The sequence below is a fragment of the Dipodomys spectabilis genome, unplaced genomic scaffold (assembly GCF_019054845.1).
Source record: "Dipodomys spectabilis isolate Male_0828 unplaced genomic scaffold, ASM1905484v1 ptg000042l, whole genome shotgun sequence".
Taxonomy (NCBI): Eukaryota; Metazoa; Chordata; class Mammalia; order Rodentia; family Heteromyidae; genus Dipodomys; species Dipodomys spectabilis.
The window spans coordinates 1,901,992-1,922,011 of NW_024870719.1; the positions used below are offsets into that span (position 1 = coordinate 1,901,992).

The 20,020-nt window shown below is 54.9% G+C and overlaps 6 non-coding genes across 6 annotated transcripts; 3 read left to right on the forward strand and 3 right to left on the reverse strand.

Annotated features, from left to right (window-relative positions):
- The first annotated feature begins 1,103 nt into the window (after positions 1–1,103).
- On the forward strand, positions 1,104–1,267 carry LOC122106591. The gene has a single exon (XR_006147217.1). It is a non-coding gene; the product is annotated as a U1 spliceosomal RNA (small nuclear RNA).
- Positions 1,268–4,070: 2,803 nt separating this feature from the next.
- Positions 4,071–4,201, reverse strand: LOC122106581. The gene has a single exon (XR_006147209.1). It is a non-coding gene; the product is annotated as a small nucleolar RNA SNORA65 (small nucleolar RNA).
- Positions 4,202–6,435: 2,234 nt separating this feature from the next.
- On the reverse strand, positions 6,436–6,599 carry LOC122106563. The gene has a single exon (XR_006147195.1). It is a non-coding gene; the product is annotated as a U1 spliceosomal RNA (small nuclear RNA).
- Positions 6,600–11,540: 4,941 nt separating this feature from the next.
- On the forward strand, positions 11,541–11,704 carry LOC122106574. Its single transcript, XR_006147203.1, has one exon. It is a non-coding gene; the product is annotated as a U1 spliceosomal RNA (small nuclear RNA).
- Positions 11,705–13,934: 2,230 nt separating this feature from the next.
- LOC122106580 lies at positions 13,935–14,065 on the forward strand. Its single transcript, XR_006147208.1, has one exon. It is a non-coding gene; the product is annotated as a small nucleolar RNA SNORA65 (small nucleolar RNA).
- A 2,813-nt stretch (positions 14,066–16,878) lies between these two features.
- On the reverse strand, positions 16,879–17,042 carry LOC122106593. The gene has a single exon (XR_006147218.1). It is a non-coding gene; the product is annotated as a U1 spliceosomal RNA (small nuclear RNA).
- Between the last annotated feature and the right edge of the window lie 2,978 nt (positions 17,043–20,020).

A 20,020-nucleotide genomic window follows, 5' to 3' on the forward strand; every position in this document is an offset into this window, starting at 1 on the left:
AGCACAAGGCCTATTAGGAACCCTTTCTGTGCCACTACCAGGAATGGCAGCCTGCGCCTCCACCGTCCCCCAGTGCCCGTCCCCGGGCCCTGTCCACAGCGACCCGGAGCGCCATCTCCACTCCATGGCCACGAAGGCGCTGAGCTGGGCACCTGCGGGGCTGCCCGAGTCCTGAGCTCGGAGGTTCCGGCCAGCCCTTGGCTTGTGCCCAGGGCGCAAACTACCATTTGGCCTCCGCCTCCCAACCCCGTTTGGCTCCTTGGCAACGGGGTCCCCGCACTTTCCCACCCCGGCTGCCGTGCTGTGCCGTCACTAGCACCCACGGGCGCAGCCTCCTCGGTGGCTGCGAGCAGCGGTGGGGTCGGGGCTTCCCCCGGACCCTGCCGCCTCGCCGGAGCCCCGGCTCCCTAGCCCTGCCCTGCCCCGCCCGGCCCTGCCCTGCCCTGCCCCGGCCTCGGCCCTGCCCTGCCGGGCCCTGCCCTGCCCTGCCCTGCCTGGCCCTGTCCAGCCCGAGCTCCGGGGAGGTCGCTCCGGGGAAGGGGGCGGCGGAGAGCGCGGCTGAGCTGCGAGACCTCGCACTCACACCGCGTGCTCGGGGCTCGTCCAGGGCGCCGTTCCCGCGGCCCGGCCCGCAGCCGGAGGCCGAGGTCGGCGCGTAACCCCGGGGCTAGAAGGCGAGGCCCGGGCAATCGCTTCCGAGGGGGACGGAAAGGGCTGACACTCCTTCCTTTCTGCGGAGGGGAGGGCGGGACGGCAGCCGAGTGGGTGCCCGCCCCACGCCGCCGCGGGTCGGTCTCCGACGCCGGGTTCCCCGCCCGCGGCCCCGGGAGTCCCAAGCCTTAGGGGGCCTAGAGGGCGTTAAGGGAGGGGCGTGACCGGGAGGCGGTGCGTATGTAGATGAAGTGAGCGCAGAGGCTGCCGGTTCCTCCGTTCTCGGGCCTCCCCGTCTCCCGTGGACCGTGGCGGCATGGCACCGGGACACTTTCTGAGTAGCACGGGTGACACTCGAGAGCGTGAGGTTGCGGAGGCCTCCAGAGGCAGAAAACCGTAAGTAAAGAGTGAGGCGTGTGCGAGGGTGCGTGCGCGGGCGAGTTAAGGAACTCATACTTACCTGGCAGGGGAGATACCATGATCACGAAGGTGGTTTTCCCAGGGCGAGGCTTATCCATTGCACTCCGGATGTGCTGACCCCTGCGATTTCCCCAAATGCGGGAAACTCGACTGCATAATTTGTGGTAGTGGGGGACTGCGTTCGCGCTCTCCCCTGATATACTGGTTGAAAAGTAGACAACACCTGGTTATGTGTTCTTTTTCTGGCCTCATTAGTGTTTTTGTGTTCGTTTGTGTTTTTTCGCAAAGTATATTAAGCAACTGCGGGAGCGTACCTCTATCTGTAAAGTCAGACCATTTTAATGTCTAACTTTCACTAGCTTGTAGTTTTGTGATAAAGCCTTCTCTTAGGATCAGCTGCTAAGCAGCTGTTTTTTTCTCGTGCCCCTGGGTCGCTTGTTTTCGCCAGGCGGATAACGGAGCCTGTTCCTGTCACCTTTAGTGTCTGTGCATCTCCGCTCCATAAGCGCCACTACCTTTCGCCCGTTACCTCTAGCTTGCCCCAGTGGAAGAGCTCGAGATCGCGGCTTAAGTAGGCTCTCCGCCTCAAACCGGCCGCCCAGGGGCAGAGACACACTCTTCCACTGGCCACCCAGATGCCAGTGGCGGAGGAGACCTGGCTCCGCCATGGCAGAGCACCGGCCTTGAGAGAAAAGGATCTGGGGGGCAGAGGGGACAGGAAGAGAAAGGCATTTAAGTTCTTTCCGCCAGGACCCGCATCCCAGGCCACTGTGGCTATCATATAGGAAGCTACCTGCTCGTTCCGGGTGTCCAGCTCCTGGGCGCAGTTGTCCCCACGACTGGCTCCCCGCCGTGCTTGGTCCCGTGTCCTCAAGGCCTTTTTTTCCCCTCCTCCCCTCGCTCTCCTCTCCCCCCACCCCCCACGCTGACACTCACTGTGTGTTGTCTGTGGCCCAGGCTGGCCCTCCCCCCCGCGGGGTCACCAACTACAGGCACAAGTCACGGTGCCCCGCCTTACCTCATTCCTTCCCCAAGGTGTGCTGGTGCGCACCTGTGCTCGCAGCTGGGCAGGCTGACCACAGCCCGGCCTCAATTACACCAGGCCCTTCCGGGTGAGACAGGCCTCCCTCCTCCTCAAACCTACACGAAACGTCCTGTGGGCTTTGCGCACGGAACCGTACTCCCGACTTTCCAGGCCCTGCCTCTGCGATGAGCAACGCCGCCGGCACCCGCGCGGGCGCCAAAGACGACGCCTCTGACATCGCCCCAGCCTGGCAGGACTGTTCTTCAGAGCAACGGGAGTTCCTTCTCTTCCGGGGCGGAAGTCATCTCAAACCAGCCGAAAGCGCCTTGAGAAACTCTGAGCCGGGCGCCCGTGGCTCACGCCTGTAGTGCTAGCTACTCAAGAGGCTGAGACCTGAGGGTCGCGGTTCGAAGCCAGCCCGGGCAGGAAAGTCCCCTTGAGACCCTTAACTCCAATTGACGACGGAGACACCGGCGGTGGCGCTGCAACTCCAGCGGCAGAGCGCCAGCCGTGAGCGCAAAGGCCCAGGGACAGCGCCAGGCCCTGAGTTCAAGCCCCACAACCGACGGGGGGAGGGAGGGGAGGAAAGGAAAGGAAAGGAAGGAATGTTGAGGAAAGTCGTGTTGTATTGATCCGCCGGCTCGGGCCGTTCAGGATGGTGGCAGGGATAAGGCAGGCCCTCTTCTCTACTTGGCTTTCTAAGCAGACCGGGAAGACTTGGGAGTCTCTGGTTTCCTCCCTTCAACCCCATTCCCCACCCCCCCATCCCCCCACCCGCACCAACCAGGGCTTACCTTCCCCATGGGCTGGGCGCGGGCTGGGTTGGGGGTGGTCTCCCCTCCTCTACTCCTGCTGACTTCCAACCTCTGGCTACTGTTAGGAAGCCCAGGAAAACTAGTGAATGGGCTCAGAACAGAATAAGATAGGGAAGCCAGGCTTTCTCTTTGAAAGGGGAAATAGGAAACCCTCCCAAGAATCGTGCAAGGAGAGACACGTTTATCCCAGTGGCTGAGCCCCCTGTGCAGTGGCAGTAAGGTCAAATGGAATGACCTCCTGTGCACACAGCCCGACCCGACAGCCGAGCTAGGTTGCGCTTCCCGCGTGCGGGCACGTGTGACTCCTCTGGGCTTCACTTTACTTCTGCAGCTGTTTTTATTTTGTGGTTGTTGTTGTTTTAATATAACATGCACCGATGGTTTGATACAACAAGAGCTGTCTTTTCATTCTGAATTTGGCAGTTCTATACAACTGAGTACAAAGAGGACCAAGAAGTACCAAAAACAAATTTGTGATTCTCTGACATAAACCAGTTTTGTACCTAACACATAGCAGCAGTTTTTAAGTTCCCTTTAGGTGGGAAAAAAGAAAAAAGAAAAACATTCTACACACTTGTTTCCTGTTCAATGCATGGGCTGAAATCACTAGATCAATTTCCTTCTTGAAGAAAGAGAGGAGAGGAAAGCGACTGAGGCAGGATGAATCTGACACTTTTTGGAAAACAGCCCCATCTCGGAAGGGGCTTGTTTCCACAGCCAAGTGTTTCATGTAGTGACTGAAGCACAGCACTGTGTCCATTAATGAAGAGGGTTGGGGAAAACTTGCACCTCAGAAGATCCATTTGTGTGTTTCTAATCTTTTTTTTTTTTTTTGGTTGTCTGATGTTTTTTATTGAAATAGTTTCTCTTGTGCTTCTTAACTAGCCGGGCATTCCACTGCACCACTGTTGATGTCATCTATGATGTCATGAGGGTGGCGGCCATCAACATTACACCCCATAGACTGGACAGTGCCCAGGATCTCCTTAATAGCTTCAGGCTAAAGATCGGTGGCTAAAGATCGGTGCTGGATCTGTCGGGCAATGTTGACAATCTCTTCAAAAGAGATATTTCCACTGTGTTTAACTGCAGAGAAGAAAAAGCTTTCTCACAATCTGAGACTGGGTCACCGACAACCTGCACTCTTTCATCTACCTCAGGACTGTCCCCATGCTTTCTGCACAGGAGCATTCACATGAAGAACAACCCTGCTTCCTAAAAGCTGGGGTTTGTTATTAGCTCACCAGTGGATTGACCGGCCAACTGAGAATTGAGCAGGTGCAGTGGCGGGTGGCTAGTGTTTCTAAACTTTTTAATGGATGGGGAAATGTCCCTAGAACTACACAGCTGTGTACTTGTTTCTATTTGTTTCCCTTTGGGATTTGTATTTCTGTCCTGTTCGGAGCTGTACCTTGTCCAGCAGCTGTAAAGTACAGTTCCTTCTGAAGCAACAGCAGCAGCAGAATTCTGTTTTAAAGGCAACAGTGGCTTTAAAAAGAAAAAAAGGTCCTCTCTCTCTAGGTATGTGAACTTAGGAAATGAAAGATGTACCTTATCCAATAGGCAGATCATTAATTTCACACATTCTCAAAAAAAAAAAAAAAAAAGTGCTCACCTGGGCTGCTGCACGATACAGTGAAACCCCCTGACAGAGACACACGCACAGAGACACGCACCTGCACAGGAATGCACAACAGGACAGGTCCTGCCCCAGGTTGGGGCCACTGAGGGAGGAAGAAACGTGGTCAAAATACTTCCTGTGCCTATGTGAAAGTGCATCCCTGAAGTGCCGGGGTTGTTTTGGAAAAGGGCCGGAGGAACGAGGGAGCGTGAGTGACAGAGCGTGAAGCAGACCCCGGTGGACAGGTCCAAATGCCCACCACCCCCCGCACCCGCCCGTACTGTGAAACGGGATGGCCTAGGCCGCATGGGTCAGCGGAACACCCTGCAAGGTGTGTTAAATACGTCGGTTTCCTTAGGGAGCCGATGAAGGGAACACCACGCGCTCTTCAGGCAGGAAAAGAAGTTTATGTACGGGACTGCTGCCCCGCCGGGCATGGTGGAGAAGCATGGCTGAGAGGGAGGGAAGGGGACGACTCAGCTGGGCCAGGGAGGGAACCGGTGGGCCAGGTGGGGGAAGGTGTGGCCACACCGGATCCCGCCGTGGCCTCGGGGTCTGGGACCCTCCTAAGGTCAGAGGGGAGGCTGGTGACCAGAGGTGGCCAGCGGTGGAGAGCGAGCCTGGCGCCGAGCGCGCAGGGACGGCGCCCAGGCCCCGACTGCCAGCTACGACCCACGTTGACACGCATCCATCCGGAGAGGGAAGCAGAGGGAAGCCGGCCGCCCCTAAGCGGCGGCCACAGCAGCGGACCGCTGTGGACTCAGGGCAGAGAAGGTGCCTCGCACTCGTCCCCCATCACGTCCTCGTCGCCCCCAGCCGCGGCGGTGCCGGCAGGGATGGCAAGGCCGGCGCCGCCAGGGTTCTCGGGAAGGAAAGGCCGAGACAAAAAGGCCTCTTCTCAAACCCTTCCTGTCGCTTCTGTCCTGTCTGCTTGCTCCTCGCCCATCGTGGTTTTACCGTGCCACATTCGGCGAGACACGAAGCACCATCTGCGGAGACGGCTCCGGAGTCCTCGCCTTCCCGGAGTCGGAGGAAAAGCGACACGAGGATCTCCGAGCCCTGAAGGACCCCGCAGACGCCAGGACGCGCTTGTCCGTCTTCGGCCCAAAACTTCCCGCGCAGACCCGGCCCAGGTACTGCTGCTGCCGGCTCCCGACCGGGCTGCACCGTAGCCTGGGCTGCGGAATGCGACCTCCGACCCCGCTCGACGGGAATCCGAGAGCAGCAGCAGCCACGTTGTCTCTCCGTCGGGCCTCCAGCAGAAGAAGCCACACGCAGGTGGCGACCTCCTCGTGATGGCAGAACCAGCGGCCAAGAACCACAAATAGCAACGTCCGGTATCCACAACAATTACCCGGAAGCAAAGGCTGTATTTCGGATTCTCCCTTTGGTTCCCACCAGGGGCTTCACTGGAATTCAACGAAGCGAGTCCCAAACTTCCTACTCAATCGGGGACCAGAACCGTGTCCTCCTGGGTTTCCATACTCTGAGTTGTATCCTTACTCACCTCTTTCCCTTGCTTTAACTACTTCATCCCCTCGTTGACGAAGCCCCACGTCTACAAAAAAAACTAGATATGCGGCTTGAGCCTATTACCTACCCCACGGCCAGAAAGCTCAAGGCTCATTTCTCGGCACCGCGTACAGTTGAGAAACAGAAGCTAGGCTGACACAACTGTCGCTAGGCAAAAGCGTCATTTAGAACCTCACGAGCGAAAAACAGCACAAACAAAAAAACAGTCGGCCTGTGTAGGTTGTCTCCAAAACAAGCTAGCCGCACCGAAACCTCTGTCTTCCGACTCACGGACACACACACTACCACGGTCTCTTTAACTGGAGGCATGCAACAAAAAACACAAAACAAAGCTGGCTATGAACATCAGTCTATCATTTTCACAACGTCATCAGGGGAGAGCGCGAACGCAGTCCCCCACTACCACAAATTATGCAGTCGAGTTTCCCACATTTGGGGAAATCGCAGGGGTCAGCACATCCGGAGTGCAATGGATAAGCCTCGCCCTGGGAAAACCACCTTCGTGATCATGGTATCTCCCCTGCCAGGTAAGTATGAGTTGCTCAGCTCACCCGCACACACACCCTCGCAAACGCCTCACTCTCAACTCACGGTCACCTGCCTCAACGCCACCGACTCACAACGACCCCTTCGCCGTCATCCTCGCCCAGAGGAAAAATCGTCCCCACTTCCTTCACCTATTGCCCACGCGGGACCTGCAGGCCCGAGACCTGTGGGACCGGCAGGCTCCGCGCGCTCGCTCATCTGCATACGACACGCCCTCGAGGTGCTGCCCACATGCCCCGCCTACCGAGACCCTCCCCGGACTCTCGCGCACGTGTCTCCGCCCGCCGGAGCCTGGCTGGGGACCTGGGAGCTGGACGGATCCTCTACCAACTCGGCGCTTCCTTGCCCGCCGCTCAGCCCTTTCGCTACCCTCGGCGGGAAGGGATCCGGGCGAGCAGGACCGGCAGCCTCTGCGCGAAGCCTCATCTGCATACGCCTCGCCCCCGTGCTGACGTCGGGCAGCTGACTCCCTCCCACACCCCCCGGGGGAGCCTTCGGTGCGAGCCGGCGGAGGTCGGCTCCTGCGTGCGTGTGCGTGTGCGTGTGCGTGTGCGTGTGCGTGTGCGTGTGTGTTTGTCGTTTGAATTTTAAGGTTTCCTTAAAGCACTTTGACTTAGTTGCTTACTCACGTTCATCCGTTCGTTCGTTGGTTGGGTCCTGGCTCTCTGCGGTGGCTCCTGGAGGCCGGCTTGTGGCTCGGCGGGAGAGCTGGCCTGGCCTGTGCAGCCAGCCCTGCCTTCCAGTCCTGGGCACCACCGAAACGGGAAAAGCCAGAATGGCGCTGTGGCGCGAGTGGTAGAGCGCCAGCCTTGAGCTCAGACAGCCTCAGGGACGGTGCCCGGGCTCTGAGTTCAAGCCTCGGGACTGACAATGAGGAAACTAAAAAAATAAGAATAAAAAAAGCAAAAGAACCTACCCGGGCCCTTATTTATGGTTTTCCATGCTTCGGGTGCCACATCCACCCTCCCAGGTATGGCTCTTCTGTTTGAATAGAGTATAGCTGCTGTAATAAGTTCCAAGAACAGGAGCTTTGCCAAATGGGATGTTCAGATTTGGAGAAGACAATGGAGAGTTAGTCACTTCATCCTCAGATGCTAGCTATCTGACACTAGAAAATAGCAATCTTAGCTTCTGACGATGATACTCACCTTTAATTTAAAAAATAAATCAGTGGAAGCTGCACTGGTGGCTTACACCTGTCCTAGCTACGCAGGAGGCTGAGATCTGAGGATCATCGGTTTGAAGCCACTGTGGACAGAAAAGTCCATGAGATTCTTTATCTTCAATTAACCATCAAAAGAGTGGAAGTGGAGCTGTGGCTCAAGTTGTAGAGTGCTAGCTTTGAGCAATAAAACTCAGGGAAAGAGCCCAGGCCCTGATTTTAAAGCCCCATGACCAGCAAACAAAAAAAATACCTCTCTAAAAATGGCACCATTAAAAGTAGGTAGGATTTTCAGGTGTTGAATCCTGTTAGCAACTATCACATACTTTTGCCATGTACTTTCCTATTGGTTTCTTCCTCTTCATCCTCGTCTTTTCGTGGGTTGTAGGGCCTGAACTCTGGTGGGCCTGGCACTGCCCTTCAGCTCTTCAGCTTTAGGCTAGCACTTGAGCCACAGCGCCACTTCCAGCTTTTTCTGCTTATGTGGTGCTGAGGAATTGAACCCAGGGCGCCATGCATGGGAGGCAAGCACTCTACACTGAGCCAACTTCCCAGCCTTGTTGTTTTGTTATTGTTGTTGGTGGTGGTGGGGCTTGAACTCAGGGTCAGGACTTATCCCTGAGCTTTTTTGCTCAAGGCTAGCACTTTACCACTTTGAGCCATAGCTCTACTTCAGGTTTTCTGGTGGTTAATTGGAGATAAGAGTCTCATGGACTGGTTTGCCCTGGCTGGCTTTGAACTGCTATTCCCAGATCTCAGCCTCCTGAGTAGCTAGGATTACAGGAATGAGCCTACTATGCCCAGCTTAGACTAACTGTCGGTTCTGGGGCCTGAGCACTGTCCCTCAGCTCTTCAGCTCAAGGCTAGCGCTCTGCCACCGAGCTGCGACACCAGTTCCAGTTTTCTGGTGGTTTACTGGAGATAAGAGTTTCACAAACTTTCCGGCGCAGGCTGGCTCTGAACTGTGATCCTCACTTCTCAGGATTATAGATGAGCCACTGGTGCCCGACAATATTTTTTAATATTCAAAAACTGGTTTTAGAACCTTATTACCTCATTTGTACTATTCTACTAGCCTTGTGAATAGTCCTTTGTCGTATTTCTCAGGCAAACTGCAGATGAATCTTAATAGTCTTCCTGTAGCAACTACTTTAGTACCACAGGGTCCAGTATAAATCCTACCTTTTCCATGAAGAGGTCTAGAACTAAGTTGCTAAGTTTCTAAATCTGTGTCTTACCACTCTTGGAATATGTTTACACTCATATAAGCATGTCTTAAACTTTCCTACTAGTAAACTTCTTGGGGACAGACTTTGTATGCTTCTCATAATTATCTCTATACTAAATACTTATGGGAAAATAAACGAATAAAACATCAAATGAAGGGACCAATCTAGTCAACTAAAAAGAAAGATACCTTATAACTGTAGCATAATTATATAATCTATATAATCAATATAATATTGCTTACTTTAACTTAAATTACACTTAATCTAAACATAGTCTTTGTTTAAAAAAAAAGACTTTTTATTTTTGTCAGTCATGGGCCCTAAACTCAGGGCTTGGATGCTGAACCTGAGCTTTTGTGCTGAAGGCTAGTGCTCTACCATGTTGAGCCACAGCTCCACTTCTGGTTTTGGATGGTTAATTGGAGATAAGAGCCTTACAAACTTCTGGCTTTGAATTCAGATCTCAGCCTCCTGAGTAGTTAGGATTACAGGCAAAACCCAGGATTGGCAAAAAAAAAAAAGGAGTCACATGGACTTTTCTGCCCTGGCTGGCTTCCAATGGCAGTCCTCAGATCTCAGGCTCCTGACTACCTAGGATTACTGGCCTGAGCCACCCAGGGCTCAGCTGTGGTGCTCAGCTAGCAATCTCACTTATCTTCCCTCCCTATTCCTGTTCTTTTTAAATGTTAAGTAGTTACACTAAGGATTTTTCAATTCAACAAGTCAACGTTTGGCTATTGTGAAAGAACCTGCCTTTGCAGGTTTTTAGTGTATTAATTTTCACCTATCTAGATGCTGAAGAGCAATGAGGGTATAAGGAAGTGTGTTTTGAGGTGTTTGAGGAACTCAGAGCTGAATTCTGAGCAGAATGTACCAATTGGGCAGAGTTCTAAGCACAGTTTTTGTTTTTTTTTGTGTTGTGGTGCTTGTACTTTGGGCCTGGGCACTGTCCCTGAGCTTTTATTGCTCAAAGCTAGCACTCTACAACTTGAGCCACAGTTCCACTTCCATCCTTTTGATGGTTAATTGAAGGTAAAGAGTCTCATGGACTTTTCTGTCCAGAGTGGCTTCAACCGCATGTTCCTCAGATCTCAGCCTTGTGCGAAGCTACGACAGGTGTAAGCCACAATGCAGCTTCCATTTATTTATTATTTTATTTTATTTATTATTTGTTTTGGTCTGTCCTGGGGCCTGAACTCTAGCCTGGGCGCTGTTCCTTGGCTCTTCAGCTCAACACTAGTGCTCTACCGCTTGCTTGAGCCACAGCGCCACTTCTGGCTTTTTTCTACTTATGTGGTGCTAAGGAATCGAACTCAGGGTCTCATGCATGCAAGGCAAGCTCTCTACCACTGAGCCACCTTCCCAGGCTCGAATTTATTTTTTTAATTGAAGGTGAGTATCATCATCAGAAGCTAAGATTGCTATTTTCTAGTGTCAGATAGCTAGCATCTGAGGATGAAGTGACTAACTCTCCATTGTCTTCTCCAAATCTGAACATCCCATTTGGCAAAGCTCCTGTTCTTGGAACTTATTACAGCAGCTATACTCTATTCAAACAGAAGAGCCATACCTGGGAGGGTGGATGTGGCACCCGAAGCATGGAAAACCATAAATAAGGGCCCGGGTAGGTTCTTTTGCTTTTTTTATTCTTATTTTTTTAGTTTCCTCATTGTCAGTCCCGAGGCTTGAACTCAGAGCCCGGGCACCGTCCCTGAGGCTGTCTGAGCTCAAGGCTGGCGCTCTACCACTCGCGCCACAGCGCCATTCTGGCTTTTCCCGTTTCGGTGGTGCCCAGGACTGGAAGGCAGGGCTGGCTGCACAGGCCAGGCCAGCTCTCCCGCCGAGCCACAAGCCGGCCTCCAGGAGCCACCGCAGAGAGCCAGGACCCAACCAACGAACGAACGGATGAACGTGAGTAAGCAACTAAGTCAAAGTGCTTTAAGGAAACCTTAAAATTCAAACGACAAACACACACACACACGCACACGCACACGCACACGCACGCAGGAGCCGACCTCCGCCGGCTCGCACCGAAGGCTCCCCCGGGGGGTGTGGGAGGGAGTCAGCTGCCCGACGTCAGCACGGGGGCGAGGCGTATGCAGATGAGGCTTCGCGCAGAGGCTGCCGGTCCTGCTCGCCCGGATCCCTTCCCGCCGAGGGTAGCGAAAGGGCTGAGCGGCGGGCAAGGAAGCGCCGAGTTGGTAGAGGATCCGTCCAGCTCCCAGGTCCCCAGCCAGGCTCCGGCGGGCGGAGACACGTGCGCGAGAGTCCGGGGAGGGTCTCGGTAGGCGGGGCATGTGGGCAGCACCTCGAGGGCGTGTCGTATGCAGATGAGCGAGCGCGCGGAGCCTGCCGGTCCCACAGGTCTCGGGCCTGCAGGTCCCGCGTGGGCAATAGGTGAAGGAAGTGGGGACGATTTTTCCTCTGGGCGAGGATGACGGCGAAGGGGTCGTTGTGAGTCGGTGGCGTTGAGGCAGGTGACCGTGAGTTGAGAGTGAGGCGTTTGCGAGGGTGTGTGTGCGGGTGAGCTGAGCAACTCATACTTACCTGGCAGGGGAGATACCATGATCACGAAGGTGGTTTTCCCAGGGCGAGGCTTATCCATTGCACTCCGGATGTGCTGACCCCTGCGATTTCCCCAAATGTGGGAAACTCGACTGCATAATTTGTGGTAGTGGGGGACTGCGTTCGCGCTCTCCCCTGATGACGTTGTGAAAATGATAGACTGATGTTCATAGCCAGCTTTGTTTTGTGTTTTTTGTTGCATGCCTCCAGTTAAAGAGACCGTGGTAGTGTGTGTGTCCGTGAGTCGGAAGACAGAGGTTTCGGTGCGGCTAGCTTGTTTTGGAGACAACCTACACAGGCCGACTGTTTTTTTGTTTGTGCTGTTTTTCGCTCGTGAGGTTCTAAATGACGCTTTTGCCTAGCGACAGTTGTGTCAGCCTAGCTTCTGTTTCTCAACTGTACGCGGTGCCGAGAAATGAGCCTTGAGCTTTCTGGCCGTGGGGTAGGTAATAGGCTCAAGCCGCATATCTAGTTTTTTTTGTAGACGTGGGGCTTCGTCAACGAGGGGATGAAGTAGTTAAAGCAAGGGAAAGAGGTGAGTAAGGATACAACTCAGAGTATGGAAACCCAGGAGGACACGGTTCTGGTCCCCGATTGAGTAGGAAGTTTGGGACTCGCTTCGTTGAATTCCAGTGAAGCCCCTGGTGGGAACCAAAGGGAGAATCCGAAATACAGCCTTTGCTTCCGGGTAATTGTTGTGGATACCGGACGTTGCTATTTGTGGTTCTTGGCCGCTGGTTCTGCCATCACGAGGAGGTCGCCACCTGCGTGTGGCTTCTTCTGCTGGAGGCCCGACGGAGAGACAACGTGGCTGCTGCTGCTCTCGGATTCCCGTCGAGCGGGGTCGGAGGTCGCATTCCGCAGCCCAGGCTACGGTGCAGCCCGGTCGGGAGCCGGCAGCAGCAGTACCTGGGCCGGGTCTGCGCGGGAAGTTTTGGGCCGAAGACGGACAAGCGCGTCCTGGCGTCTGCGGGGTCCTTCAGGGCTCGGGGATCCTCGTGTCGCTTTTCCTCCGACTCCGGGAAGGCGAGGACTCCGGAGCCGTCTCCGCAGATGGTGCTTCGTGTCTCGCCGAATGTGGCACGGTAAAACCACGATGGGCGAGGAGCAAGCAGACAGGACAGAAGCGACAGGAAGGGTTTGAGAAGAGGCCTTTTTGTCTCGGCCTTTCCTTCCCGAGAACCCTGGCGGCGCCGGCCTTGCCATCCCTGCCGGCACCGCCGCGGCTGGGGGCGACGAGGACGTGATGGGGGACGAGTGCGAGGCACCTTCTCTGCCCTGAGTCCACAGCGGTCCGCTGCTGTGGCCGCCGCTTAGGGGCGGCCGGCTTCCCTCTGCTTCCCTCTCCGGATGGATGCGTGTCAACGTGGGTCGTAGCTGGCAGTCGGGGCCTGGGCGCCGTCCCTGCGCGCTCGGCGCCAGGCTCGCTCTCCACCGCTGGCCACCTCTGGTCACCAGCCTCCCCTCTGACCTTAGGAGGGTCCCAGACCCCGAGGCCACGGCGGGATCCGGTGTGGCCACACCTTCCCCCACCTGGCCCACCGGTTCCCTCCCTGGCCCAGCTGAGTCGTCCCCTTCCCTCCCTCTCAGCCATGCTTCTCCACCATGCCCGGCGGGGCAGCAGTCCCGTACATAAACTTCTTTTCCTGCCTGAAGAGCGCGTGGTGTTCCCTTCATCGGCTCCCTAAGGAAACCGACGTATTTAACACACCTTGCAGGGTGTTCCGCTGACCCATGCGGCCTAGGCCATCCCGTTTCACAGTACGGGCGGGTGCGGGGGGTGGTGGGCATTTGGGCCTGTCCACCGGGGTCTGCTTCACGCTCTGTCACTCACGCTCCCTCGTTCCTCCGGCCCTTTTCCTAAACAACCCCGGCACTTCAGGGATGCACTTTCACATAGGCACAGGAAGTATTTTGACCACGTTTCTTCCTCCTTCAGTGGCCCCAACCTGGGGCAGGACCTGTCCTGTTGTGCATTCCTGTGCAGGTGCGTGTCTCTGTGCGTGTGTGACTGTCAGGGGGTTTCACTGTATCGTGCAGCAGCCCAGGTGAGCACTTTTTTTTTTTTTTGAGAATGTGTGAAATTAATGATCTGCCTATTGGATAAGGTACATCTTTCATTTCCTAAGTTCACATACCTAGAGAGAGAGGACCTTTTTTTCTTTTTAAAGCCACTGTTGCCTTTAAAACAGAATTCTGCTGCTGCTGTTGCTTCAGAAGGAACTGTACTTTACAGCTGCTGGACAAGGTAAAGCTCCGAACAGGACAGAAATACAAATCCCAAAGGGAAACAAATAGAAACAAGTACACAGCTGTGTAGTTCTAGGGACATTTCCCCATCCATTAAAAAGTTTAGAAACACTAGCCACCCGCCACTGCACCTGCTCAATTCTCAGTTGGCCGGTCAATCCAGTGGTGAGCTAATAATAAACCCCAGCTTTTAGGAAGCAGGGTTGTTCTTCATGTGGATGCTCCTGTGCAGAAAGCATGGGGACAGTCCTGAGGTAGATGAAAGAGTGCAGGTTGTCGGTGACCCAGTCTCAGATTGTGAGAAAGCTTTTTCTTCTCTGCAGTTAAACACAGTGGAAATATCTCTTTTGAAGAGATTGTCAACATTGCCCGACAGATCCAGCACCGATCTTTAGCCACCGATCTTTAGCCTGAAGCTATTAAGGAGATCCTGGGCACTGTCCAGTCTATGGGGTGTAATGTTGATGGCCGCCACCCTCATGACATCATAGATGACATCAACAGTGGTGCAGTGGAATGCCCGGCTAGTTAAGAAGCACAAGAGAAACTATTTCAATAAAAAACATCAGACAACCAAAAAAAAAAAAAAAAGATTAGAAACACACAAACGGATCTTCTGAGGTGCAAGTTTTCCCCAACCCTCTTCATTAATGGGCACAGTGCTGTGCTTCAGTCACTACATGAAACACTTGGCTGTGGAAACAAGCCCTTTCCGAGATGGGGCTGTTTTCCAAAAAGTGTCAGATTCATCCTGCCTCAGTCGCTTTCCTCTCCTCTCTTTCTTCAAGAAGGAAATTGATCTAGTGATTTCAGCCCATGCATTGAACAGGAAACAAGTGTGTAGAAATCTTTTCTTTCTTCTTTTTTCCCCCCTAAAGGGAACATAAAAACTGCTGCTTATGTGTTAGGTACAAAACTGGTTTATGCCAGAGAATCACAAATTTGGTTTTGGTACTTCTTAGTCCTCTTTGTACTCAGTTGTATAGAACTGCCAAATTAGGAATGAAAAGACAGCTCTTGTGTATCAAACCATCTGTGCATGTTATGTTAAAACAACAACAACCACAAAATAAAAACAGCTGCAGAAGTAAAGTGAAGCCCAGAGGAGTCACACGTGCCCGCACGCGGGAAGCGCAACCTAGCTCGGCTGTCGGGTCGGGCTGTGTGCACAGGAGGTCATTCCATTTGACCTTACTGCCACTGCACAGGGGGCTCAGCCACGGGGATAAACGTGTCTCTCCTTCCACGATTCTTGGGAGGGTTTCCTATTTCCCCTTTCAAAGAGAAAGCCTGGCTTCCCTATCTTATTCTGTTCTGAGCCCATTCCCCGCTGTCACTAGTTTTCCTGGGCTTCCTAACAGTAGCCAGAGGTTGGAAGTCAGCAGGAGTAGAGGAGGGGAGACCACCCCCAACCCAGCCCGCGCCCAGCCCATGGGGAAGGTAAGCCCTGGTTGGTGCGGGTGGGGGGATGGGGGGGTGGGGAATGGGGTTGAAGGGAGGAAACCAGAGACTCCCAAGTCTTCCCGGTCTGCTTAGAAAGCCAAGTAGAGAAGAGGGCCTGCCTTATCCCTGCCACCATCCTGAACGGCCCGAGCCGGCGGATCAATACAACACGACTTTCCTCAACATTCCTTCCTTTCCTTTCCTTTTCTCCCCTCCCTCCCCCCGTCGGTTGTGGGGCTTGAACTCAGGGCCTGGCGCTGTCCCTGGGCCTTTGCGCTCACGGCTGGCGCTCTGCCGCTGGAGTTGCAGCGCCACCGCCGGTGTCTCCGTCGTCAATTGGAGTTAAGGGTCTCAAGGGGACTTTCCTGCCCGGGCTGGCTTCGAACCGCGACCCTCAGGTCTCAGCCTCTTGAGTAGCTAGCACTACAGGCGTGAGCCACGGGCGCCCGGCTCAGAGTTTCTCAAGGCGCTTTCGGCTGGTTTGAGATGACTTCCGCCCCGGAAGAGAAGGAACTCCCGTTGCTCTGAAGAACAGTCCTGCCAGGCTGGGGCGATGTCAGAGGCGTCGTCTTTGGCGCCCGCGCGGGTGCCGGCGGCGTTGCTCATCGCAGAGGCAGGGCCTGGAAAGTCGGGAGTACGGTTCCGTGCGCAAAGCCCACAGGACGTTTCGTGTAGGTTTGAGGAGGAGGGAGGCCTGTCTCACCCGGAAGGGCCTGGTGTAATTGAGGCCGGGCTGTGGTCAGCCTGCCCAGCTGCGAGCACAGGTGCGCACCAGCACACCTTCGGGAAGGAAGGAGGTAAGGCGGGGCACGGTGACTTGTGCCTGTAGTTGGTGACCCCGCGGGGGGGAGGGCCAGCCTGGGCCACAGACAACACACAGTGAGTGTCAGCGTGGGGGGTGGGGGGAGAGGAGAGCGAGGGGAGGAGGGGAAAAAAAGGCCTTGAGGACACGGGACCAGGCACGGCGGGGAGCCAGTCGTGGGGACAACTGCGCCCAGGAGCTGGACACCCGGAACGAGCAGGTAGCTTCCTATATGATAGCCACAGTGGCCTGGGATGCGGGTCCTGGCGGAAAGAACTTAAATGCCTTTCTCTTCCTGTCCCCTCTCCCCCCCAAATCCTTTTCTCTCAAGGCCGGTGCTCTGCCATGGCGGAGCCAGGTCTCCTCCGCCACTGGCATCTGGGTGGCCAGTGGAAGAGTGTGTCTCTGCCCCTGGGCGGCCGGTTTGAGGCGGAGAGCCTACTTAAGCCGCGATCTCGAGCTCTTCCACTGGGGCAAGCTAGAGGTAACGGGCGAAAGGTAGTGGCGCTTATGGAGCGGAGATGCACAGACACTAAAGGTGACAGGAACAGGCTCCGTTATCCGCCTGGCGAAAACAAGCGACCCAGGGGCACGAGAAAAAAACAGCTGCTTAGCAGCTGATCCTAAGAGAAGGCTTTATCACAAAACTACAAGCTAGTGAAAGTTAGACATTAAAATGGTCTGACTTTACAGATAGAGGTACGCTCCCGCAGTTGCTTAATATACTTTGCGAAAAAACACAAACGAACACAAAAACACTAATGAGGCCAGAAAAAGAACACATAACCAGGTGTTGTCTACTTTTCAACCAGTATATCAGGGGAGAGCGCGAACGCAGTCCCCCACTACCACAAATTATGCAGTCGAGTTTCCCGCATTTGGGGAAATCGCAGGGGTCAGCACATCCGGAGTGCAATGGATAAGCCTCGCCCTGGGAAAACCACCTTCGTGATCATGGTATCTCCCCTGCCAGGTAAGTATGAGTTCCTCAACTCGCCCGCGCACGCACCCTCGCACACGCCTCACTCTTTACTTACGGTTTTCTGCCTCTGGAGGCCTCCGCAACCTCACGCTCTCGAGTGTCACCCGTGCTACTCAGAAAGTGTCCCGGTGCCATGCCGCCACGGTCCACGGGAGACGGGGAGGCCCGAGAACGGAGGAACCGGCAGCCTCTGCGCTCACTTCATCTACATACGCACCGCCTCCCGGTCACGCCCCTCCCTTAACGCCCTCTAGGCCCCCTAAGGCTTGGGACTCCCGGGGCCGCGGGCGGGGAACCCGGCGTCGGAGACCGACCCGCGGCGGCGTGGGGCGGGCACCCACTCGGCTGCCGTCCCGCCCTCCCCTCCGCAGAAAGGAAGGAGTGTCAGCCCTTTCCGTCCCCCTCGGAAGCGATTGCCCGGGCCTCGCCTTCTAGCCCCGGGGTTACGCGCCGACCTCGGCCTCCGGCTGCGGGCCGGGCCGCGGGAACGGCGCCCTGGACGAGCCCCGAGCACGCGGTGTGAGTGCGAGGTCTCGCAGCTCAGCCGCGCTCTCCGCCGCCCCCTTCCCCGGAGCGACCTCCCCGGAGCTCGGGCTGGACAGGGCCAGGCAGGGCAGGGCAGGGCAGGGCCCGGCAGGGCAGGGCCGAGGCCGGGGCAGGGCAGGGCAGGGCCGGGCGGGGCAGGGCAGGGCTAGGGAGCCGGGGCTCCGGCGAGGCGGCAGGGTCCGGGGGAAGCCCCGACCCCACCGCTGCTCGCAGCCACCGAGGAGGCTGCGCCCGTGGGTGCTAGTGACGGCACAGCACGGCAGCCGGGGTGGGAAAGTGCGGGGACCCCGTTGCCAAGGAGCCAAACGGGGTTGGGAGGCGGAGGCCAAATGGTAGTTTGCGCCCTGGGCACAAGCCAAGGGCTGGCCGGAACCTCCGAGCTCAGGACTCGGGCAGCCCCGCAGGTGCCCAGCTCAGCGCCTTCGTGGCCATGGAGTGGAGATGGCGCTCCGTCCGGGTCGCTGTGGACAGGGCCCGGGGACGGGCACTGGGGGACGGTGGAGGCACAGGCTGCCATTCCTGGTAGTGGCACAGAAAGGGTTCCTAATAGGCCTTGTGCTCGTGTGCGGCCTCTCCTGGAAGCGTTCTCGGGATGGCAGAGGAGAGACCCTCCTCAGAAGGGTCGCAGCAGGGACCACTAGCACGAAAGCTTGGTTTTCCTGGACGGTGTAGGAGAGGACAGTGGAGATCTGATCTTCAGCGACGATCGAGCCACAGGCACCAGCCATGCTTTGTTACTGTATATTTTATCTTTTGCCAGTCCTGGGGCTTGAACTCAGGGCCTGGGCACTGTCCCCTTAGCTTCTGTGCTCAAGGCTAGCATTCTACCACTTGAACCACAGCGCCACTTCCAGCCTTTTCTGTTTGTGTGGTCTTGAGGAATCGAACCCAGGGCTTTATGCATGCCAGGCAAGCACTCTACCATTAAGCCACATTCCCAGCCCCCTTATCTCTAATTCTGAATTTCTATAACATCTAACCATATCAAGGTGGCCTTTGTTTGCTTTTGTCAGTTATGGAGCTTGAACCCTGGTGTCTGGGCGCTGTCCCTCAGCTCCTCAGGTCATAGCAAGGGCTCTACTTAAGCTACAGCACCACTTCTGCTTTTCTGGTGGTTAATTGGAGATAAGAGTCTCAGGGAAGAGTGTGGCGTTGTGTCTCTAGCAGTAGAGCCCTAGCTTTGAGCTGAAGAACCCAGGGACAGTGCCCAAGCCCAGAGTTCAAGCCCCACGATCGACCACCCCACCCCCCCCCCCCAAAAAAAAAACAACAAAAACAATAGTATCAGGGACTCTACTGCCTGGGCTGGCTTTGAACGGTAATCCTCAGATCTCAGCCTTCTGTGTAGCTAGGATTACAGGGGTGAGCCACTGGTGCCTGGCTCCTATTCTGATTTTTCAGTTTATCAAGAATATAAGAAGATGCGTTGTACTCAAAGTGACATGTTGAATTGTAAGCCCTTGTGTAACTGCTTAGAGATCATAAAAATAAAGCCCATGAGACTCTTATTTTCAATGAGCCAGCAAAAGCTGGAAGCAGAGCTGTAGCTGAAATAGTATAGCACTAACCTTGAACTCAAAACCTCAGGGACAGTGCCCAAGCCCTGAGTTCAAGCCTTATGTCTGACACATACACAGAAAGATAATTTTTAAAAATACAAGCTAGAGCCAGGCACCTTGGCCCGTAGTCCTGGCTACTCAGGAGGCTGAGATCTGAGGACAGAAGTAGAAGCAAGCTGGGTCTTACCCATGAGGCTTCTATATTAGCTACCAAATACTGATGTGAAACTGTGGCTAAAGTAGTATAGTGCTAACCTTGAGCACAAAAATTCAAGGACTGAGTCCCAGGACTGTGCAAGTGGGTGCACACACAGCCACAGTAATTACATACCTGTAATCCTAGTTACTCAGGACACTTACTGAGAGCTGAGGATTATGGCTGGAAGGTGGAAGGCAGGAAAGTCTGTAAGACTCCAACCAACCACACCAAAAAAAAAAAATGTGAAGCTACAGAGTGCTAGCCTTTGGGAAAAAAAGCTGAGACAATGTCCTGGTCCTGAATTCAACCTTCAGTACTGGCATGCATGCGTATACACACACACATACATACATAAAAGTGACATGTATTTGATGATCTATTTTATTTTGGGGAGTGGTACTGCAGTTTGCACTCAATGTTTCTTTTCTATAGTTGGTCACAGGCCAGCTTGACTCTCAGGTCCTGTAGGACTGCATCTTCCCCACTAGTTAGACTCAGCTTTTTGTCAGTTGTGGGGCTTGAACTCTGGGCCTTTGCGCTGTCCCTCAGCTCTTCAGTTCAAGATGAGTGCTCACCACTTGAGCCACAGAGCCACTTCTGGTTTTCTGTTGGTTTGTTGGAGATGAGTCTCACAGACTTTCCCGCCCAGTCTGGTTTTGAAATGCAGTCCTCA